The sequence below is a fragment of the Arachis ipaensis genome, chromosome B03 (genome assembly GCF_000816755.2).
Source record: "Arachis ipaensis cultivar K30076 chromosome B03, Araip1.1, whole genome shotgun sequence".
Taxonomy (NCBI): domain Eukaryota; kingdom Viridiplantae; phylum Streptophyta; class Magnoliopsida; order Fabales; family Fabaceae; genus Arachis; species Arachis ipaensis.
Genome location: NC_029787.2, coordinates 119688478 through 119695526, shown reverse-complemented (window position 1 = coordinate 119695526; position 7049 = coordinate 119688478). Strand labels below are relative to the sequence as shown.

At 39.5% G+C, this 7049-nt stretch overlaps 1 long non-coding RNA gene across 1 annotated transcript in view; it reads right to left on the bottom strand.

Annotated features, from left to right (window-relative positions):
- The window catches only part of LOC110270342, a 10071-nt gene extending 5294 nt beyond the window's left edge, over nt 1-4777 (bottom strand). The window contains exons 1-2 of the long non-coding RNA XR_002359774.1: nt 4441-4777; nt 339-345 (exon numbers count right to left, since the gene is read on the bottom strand). This is a non-coding gene — a long non-coding RNA (uncharacterized LOC110270342). The remainder of the gene's footprint in view (nt 1-338; nt 346-4440) is intronic.

Sequence of the window (7049 nt, the reverse complement as noted above, 5' to 3'; positions counted from 1 at the left end):
CCTAACCCCGACATGGCCTTCGAAGTTTACTGCGACGCCTCAGGACAAGGATTGGGTTGCGTACTAATGCAATGCAAGAAGGTAGTGGCGTATGCGTCAAGGCAACTAAAGACCCATGAAGCCAACATCCTACTCACGACCTTGAACTAGCCGTGATAGTATTTGCACTAAAGACATGGAGGCATCACTTGTATAGAGTTGGGTTTCAAGTATTCTCCGACCATAAGAGCTTAAAGTACCTGTTTGACCAGAAAGAACTCAACATGCGACAAAGGAGATGGATGGAGTTTCTTAAAGACTATGACTTTGTTCTAAACTACCACCTGGGGAAGGCTAACTTGGTGGCTGACGCTCTGAGTCGGAAGGTACTCAAGGCATCATGGCTGATGATAAAAGAGGCAGAGTTGATAAGGAATTTCAGAGACATGAACTTACAAGTCACCCTCGCTCCAAAAAGCATATGTCTGAACCACCTAACAGTGGCAAGTCAATTCAAGGAACAAATAACTAAGGCACAGAGTTCCGACCCCAACTTTCAAGAAACCCTGCGCCTTGTCAAAGAAGGAAGATTGAAGGGCTTCACCGAAGGAGAGGACAAGGTATGGAGATACCAAGGTCGAATCTGTGTCCCAAGGGAAGGAGACCTTCAAAGCAAGATTGCGGAAGAAGCCCACAGAGGAGATTTTACCATTCATCCTGGCATGACGAAGATGTACCATGATTTGAAGAAGATGTTCTGGTGGCCAGGGATGAAAAAGGATTTAGCCACGATCGTGAATAAATGCCTGGTTTGTCAGAAGGTAAAAATCGAACATCAGAAACCATCAGGGGTATTGCAACCCCTTGGCATCCCGAAGTGGAAATGGGAAGACATATCGATGGATTTCGTCATGGGACTACCCCGTACTCAAGCAGGGCGTGACGCTATATGGGTCACCGTGGACCGGCTTACAAAGACTGCCCATTTTCTACCAGTTAAGGCGACCAACTCATTGGAAAGACTAGCCACGCTATATATCAGAGAGATCGTGAGGTTACATGGGGTACCAACGACCATAGTCTCGGATAGAGACCCAAGATTCACCTCGAGGTTTTGGAACGCATTGCAGAAGACATTCGGGACGAAATTGTGCCTAAGCACGTCATACCACCCGCAAACAGATGGACAAACAGAGAGGACTATCCAGACGTTGGAAGACATGTTACGAGCTTGTGTCCTAGACAGACCAGGAAAGTGGGAGAGTCACCTACCACTGATCGAGTTTGCTTATAACAACAGTTACCATGGTAGCATCGGGATGACACCATATGAGGCACTGTACGGGCAAAGATGTCAATCTCCTTTATGCTGGTACGGACCAGAAGAGAAAGGCTACTTAGGACCGGAGTTAGTAAGACAGACCACGAAAGATATCAAGAGGATAAGAGAAAGAATGCGCACCGCCCAAAGTCGATAGAAGCGTTATGCAAATCAACGAAGGAAACCCCTCGAATTTCAGGAAGGCGATCACGTATTCCTAAAAATCACCCCCACCACCGGGGTAGGGAGGGCTCTTAAGGTACGAAAACTAAGCCCCCGGTACCTGGGTCCATTCCAAATCCTCCGGCGTATAGGAAAGTCGGCATACCATCTTGCCCTACCACCAAATCTATCAAGACTACATGACGTGTTCCATGTGTCCCAACTCCGAAAATACCAGCACGATCCAAGCCATGTGTTGCAGCAAGAGGATGTAACACTCAAAGATGACCTGGCTTTTGAACTACCAGCCATAGAGATTGTAAACAGAAGCACGAAGCAACTAAGGAGCAAGACGATACGACTGGTAAAGGTGGCATGGGGTAGCGGCAATTCCAGAGACTACACATGGGAAAAAGAGGCAGACATGAGACAGAAGCTCCCAGACTTATTTACAGGTAACAATCGTAGTAAGGATCTCCTTTTCTCCCCAACAGTAAGGAAATTTCAGTAGGACCCCTAAGTTATCTAAACGACCCTTATCGACCAAGTTCAGACATGGAATTTGGGGACAAATTCTTTTCTTATGGGGGTGATAATGTAACAACCGCCCATTCTAGAAACAATTTAATTTGAAGTTTGAAAATCAGTTAGGAGATAAGTTTAGAATTTTGAAATTTTGGATAGGAACCTGGTAACCACCCTCAGTTTGAAATTTAAAATATCCCAACCACCCCATCCCCAAATGTATATAAATAGGGGAGCACCCATAGGTAGAAAATCACTTCTCTCAAACACTTATCCTCTGCCTTCTCTCTCTACAAAGAAATAACATTCTGTGGGAAAACACAAGAGAGCCTCTCCTCTCGCATGGTTCATTCTTGTATATGCCTAAATAACCGTACTTGTTAAAGAACTGAGGGAATGATCCTTCGGTAAGGGAAGGTGACCCCCAAAGACAAGATATCGATATGATCCTTCGGTAAGGGAATGTGATCGACAAACCTTTGGGATAAGAACCTTCGGTAAGGGAAGGGGACTATCCCATCAATTTTATATTAATAATATATCTTTGTTGATATAACTCCCTTCTTGTGTATGTCTAAATAACCTTGAGTGTAAATTAAACTGAGGGAATGATCCTTCGGTAAGGGAAGGTGACCCCCAAAGACAATATATCGATATGATCCTTCGGTAAGGGAAGGTGATCGATCGAGATGATCCTTCGGTAAGGGAAGGTGATCGCCAAAACATTTGGGATAAGAACCTTCGGTAAGGGAAGGAAACTCCCACTTATACCGGTTTGAGCTCAATACCCTCCATATAAGTTATAAATTAAGAAAGAAAGAAGGCACGAATGAAAGCTTGAGTTTTATGTTTTCCTTAGATTTAATTATTATTATGTTGATGTTATCCTTCTATTTTCCTATATGTTTTCCCTTTCTTTTACACACGTGTTTTACAAAAAAAGAAGATGCATATTACATGCCATGTTATACGCTTGTTTTTAAAATCCCGCACGTGGGCTGGTGATGGATATGGAGGTGTTACATAGCACTCCTACTGAGACGTTAGGTTCTCACTCCCTTTCTTTTCCCATACTATCTCCAGAGGAACATGGCACAGCAGATAGAGACGACGCAGTGCCCCCGAGGGTAACTTCTGAGTATGACCCCTCAAAGCACGCGTGGGTAGTTGCGACCACTACTACCGTGCTTCAGACTATCCACTTAGGTCGAGAACCCGTGGAAGAAGAACCCCAGCTGCCCGTCATAACCTTCCTAGATAGGAATGCTTCAACATCTAGAAAGCGGTCACCTAAGGTGGTACACCTCGAGTCCGACTCCGAGGCCGAGGAAGAGGAATCCGACGACCCTGGCCAGAAGGAAGACACCATGGAGGCGGATCCAGAGGAGAAATTGAACCCTTGCGGAAGTCCAAAGGTGGAATACGTACCATATTCCCCCACCTCGGCACCCCGTCGAGTTTTGGTTCATCCACGCAACGGAACCGGGTCTTCACTGCGCGAAAGGGTGTTGGAGGGAGACCCCTGGTACCTCGATTCGTGAATAACTAAAGACTCTTGATCAAGGATAGGATAGGATGCAAGTAGGGGAGTCTCTTCGACGAGATTAGTTTAGGACGTAGTTAGCTTCTTTTCCTCTTTTAGTTTCCTATAAGTATTTTGAAACGTACTCATGGTTAAGATGTTTATTTCACTTTAATTCAAATCCCAACGTTTTAGCGCCACTCGTTTTCCGCTCTACACGCATTTACCCCTTCCTTGCGTAACGATTTAGTCATTTCTTTACTTAATCAAGTGTGGCACTTTATTTTAAAAAAAACCTCCACGATAGTATAAGAACTTAGGGTGTTACACCACCCCTAGTAACACGAACAATCGATTGAGTAAGAAAAAGTCCACATGTCTTGCAAAATTCAATTGATTGTGTATCAATTCCAATCAATTGAATTATGGAGAATCTGATTGTTTTGTGAATCCAATCGATTGATTTTCTAAAAAATACGATTTCACAATCCTACACCGATGTAACGGATCAAGGATAAAATTTTAATCGATTAGAATTGCCAAAAAGATTATTATGATTAATGGAAGATCTAATTCGTTATTTTTTTTGTTTTTTATTATTAATAAACATAATAGATAAATAATAAAATAATAATTTATAAAATAAAAAATAAATTTTATAATTAAATAGTATAAAATATATTACATCATTTTATATATATATATATATATATATATAATCCAAAAAAAAGTATAGGTAATTAACAATATTTTTGAATAATGTGTGAATAATATAAATTAATAGAGTTAAAAGAGTAAATTAATCTTAAATTTAAGTAGTAGTATTAAATTAGGGTGTAATATATTCTTATTTAATTAGTGATTATTCATATTGTTTAAAATAATCATTGTTTACCTAGCACTCTCCTAATCCAAATAATATACTATGTACTAGGGGTGTTCGCAGTGCGGTTTGGTTCGGTTTTTGAGGGAAAAGCCATCCGATCCGATCGTTTAATTAAACTGCAGTTCGGTTTGGTTCGGTTTTTTTGTCAAGGTCATCCGAACCAAACCAAACCAATTAAAATCGGTTTGGTTTGGTTCGGTTTGTTCGATTTTTTCAATCAAATCAAAAAATAACCACATACTATTATGCAAAGTCATAACATTGAAATTATAGAATACAAGTACATCATAACTAACAAAAGTCTTGATTCAATGAAATTCAACAACAAAAGAAATTAAAATACGACAATTAAAGAAGTTTAAAAGTTCAATAGTCAACACAACAAAAAATAAAAACAAATTTTCAGCATCACATAGCCACGTCTTGGTGTCCTCTCTAACAAAACAATGAAACTTCTTTAAGCAAACCTACCCGAAATCAAAAGACAATTACATAATAAAAACAATAATAATTGGAAAAAGCACTTAATCATGTCACAAGTGAATCTTCACCATAATTTTTTAGGACCCATTATAGGGACTACCTTATCAAACAATATTAAAATTTTACCACTGACATGTACTGTCCAATACTCCAATCAGAAAAGATCCACACACATAGACCACTACAACCTTTATTTAAAGTGCACTTGATTTTATGATTAATTTGAACAATTATTTCAAAAAACAGATTAACCATTGTACTTGTCAACCTAAAATTTACTTAAGAGACCTACGATCAAGATCTATGGAAAGCACATTCGAAACTATGCTGTTAGATTGAGATGAGTTTAAGTAAATAGTTACCATGAATGGCAAGATCTATAGAAAGCACATTCGATGCAAGACTACCATGAATAGTTCCAGGCTCAGATGCCAAGGGGTTTGTTGCTCCAATCAACTTTCGGCCAGTTGCAACAACACCTTTACCCTCCCAAACCATGGCAACAATAGAACCAGAGATAATGTATTAGACCAATCCATTAAAAAAAGGCTTTGTAATTACTAGCAATTTGTGGAGTTTCTAAGCTAAATTGTTAGCACGTATGTTAAGTAGTAACAAAAATAAAAGAAGTTACCTTTCAAGTAAAATCCCTTCTTCTCAAATTTACTAATAATCTCCCCAACCTGAAACAGAAATTAGCTTTTTTTCAAATATTATAAGGGGGAAAAAGAACAACATTGACCTATTTTACAAAATACCTACCTTCATCAACCTAATTACTAACAATTTCAAACAATTAGTAATGAACAAATAATTAAAAAATCAGTAATGAACAATAAACAACAACCAGCAATCAACAATGAACAATGAATAACAATCAACCATGAACAATGAACAGCAAAGTAATTACTAGCAATTTCAAAAAATAACAACAAAATAATGAACAACAATCAGTAATGAACAACAATCAACAATCAAGCAACAAATATATAGAACAATGAAACTGAAATTATTGATTTATTGATTAACAAGTTAACAACAACCAGCAGCAAGCCAGCAATCCATCAATGAATAACCAAGTCAGCAAACAATTCAACAAACAGAACAAAATCAGCAACAATGAATCAAATTACTAAAATAAATCAATAATTTAACCAGCAACAATACCTAACAAAATAAATCAATAACCAGCAATAAACTGCACAACAAATCAATAACCAACAATCCAGCAATACCAATTACCAAGTTATCAACATTCAACAATTAATCAGCAACCAGCAACAGCAAGACAGCAAGCAGGACATTTCCAATATAATGAACCATTAAACAGAAACACAGCAAGCAGAACATTTCCAATAAGTTCAACCATTAAACAACAAGCCACTGAGCCAGCAACAAAACTTAGCCAAAAATTGAACCATTAATACTTACACTAATGAACAAATCAATAAAACTTAGCCAAAAATTGGTGGTCTGATACTCAGATATATAAAATTGGTGGTCAAATATATGAAATTTAAAAAATTATAAATTCAAAAATATCAATTTTGAAGATCAAATTTGTTAGTCGTGTCTACTCGGCCAATTATACATAGTTCATCTTTTTCTCCTCAACTATTTTGTTATTTTTCACATAGTGTAAGAAGTTCAACACTGAGCTAGCAACAAAACTTAGCAACAAATCAACAAATTAACAGTAGCAACAAATCAACACTAATGAACATTGAACAGAATGCAAATGGTAAACATTACCTGAATCGGTGGCTTGGGCTCCATATTGACTTGGGAGGAAGGCTGAGTTGGAGACTGGGAGGTGCTGCCGTGTTGGGTTGAACTGATGGGTTAGGGTGGTGGCGTCTCAACGGCGGCGGCATGGTGCTGTGCTGCCGTGTCGAGTCGGTCAGTGGTGGCTTCGTCTTGACCTGATGTGCGACGGCGTGGCTTCGTTTGGGTGTATGTGCGACGGGCCAAAGGCTTCGCGGTGGTGGGTGGCTGGGTGCGATGAGTACTGAAGAGGGAGCGATGAGTACTGAAGAGGGAGCGGTGGCTGGCTGGCTGGCCGCAGGTCGGCAGCCGGTAGGTGTGGAGATTTGGAGAAGAGGGAGCGATGAGTACTGAAGCCTGAAGGTTAGGGTATGGATTGTGGATTTGGGGGTTAGGGTAGACGGCTA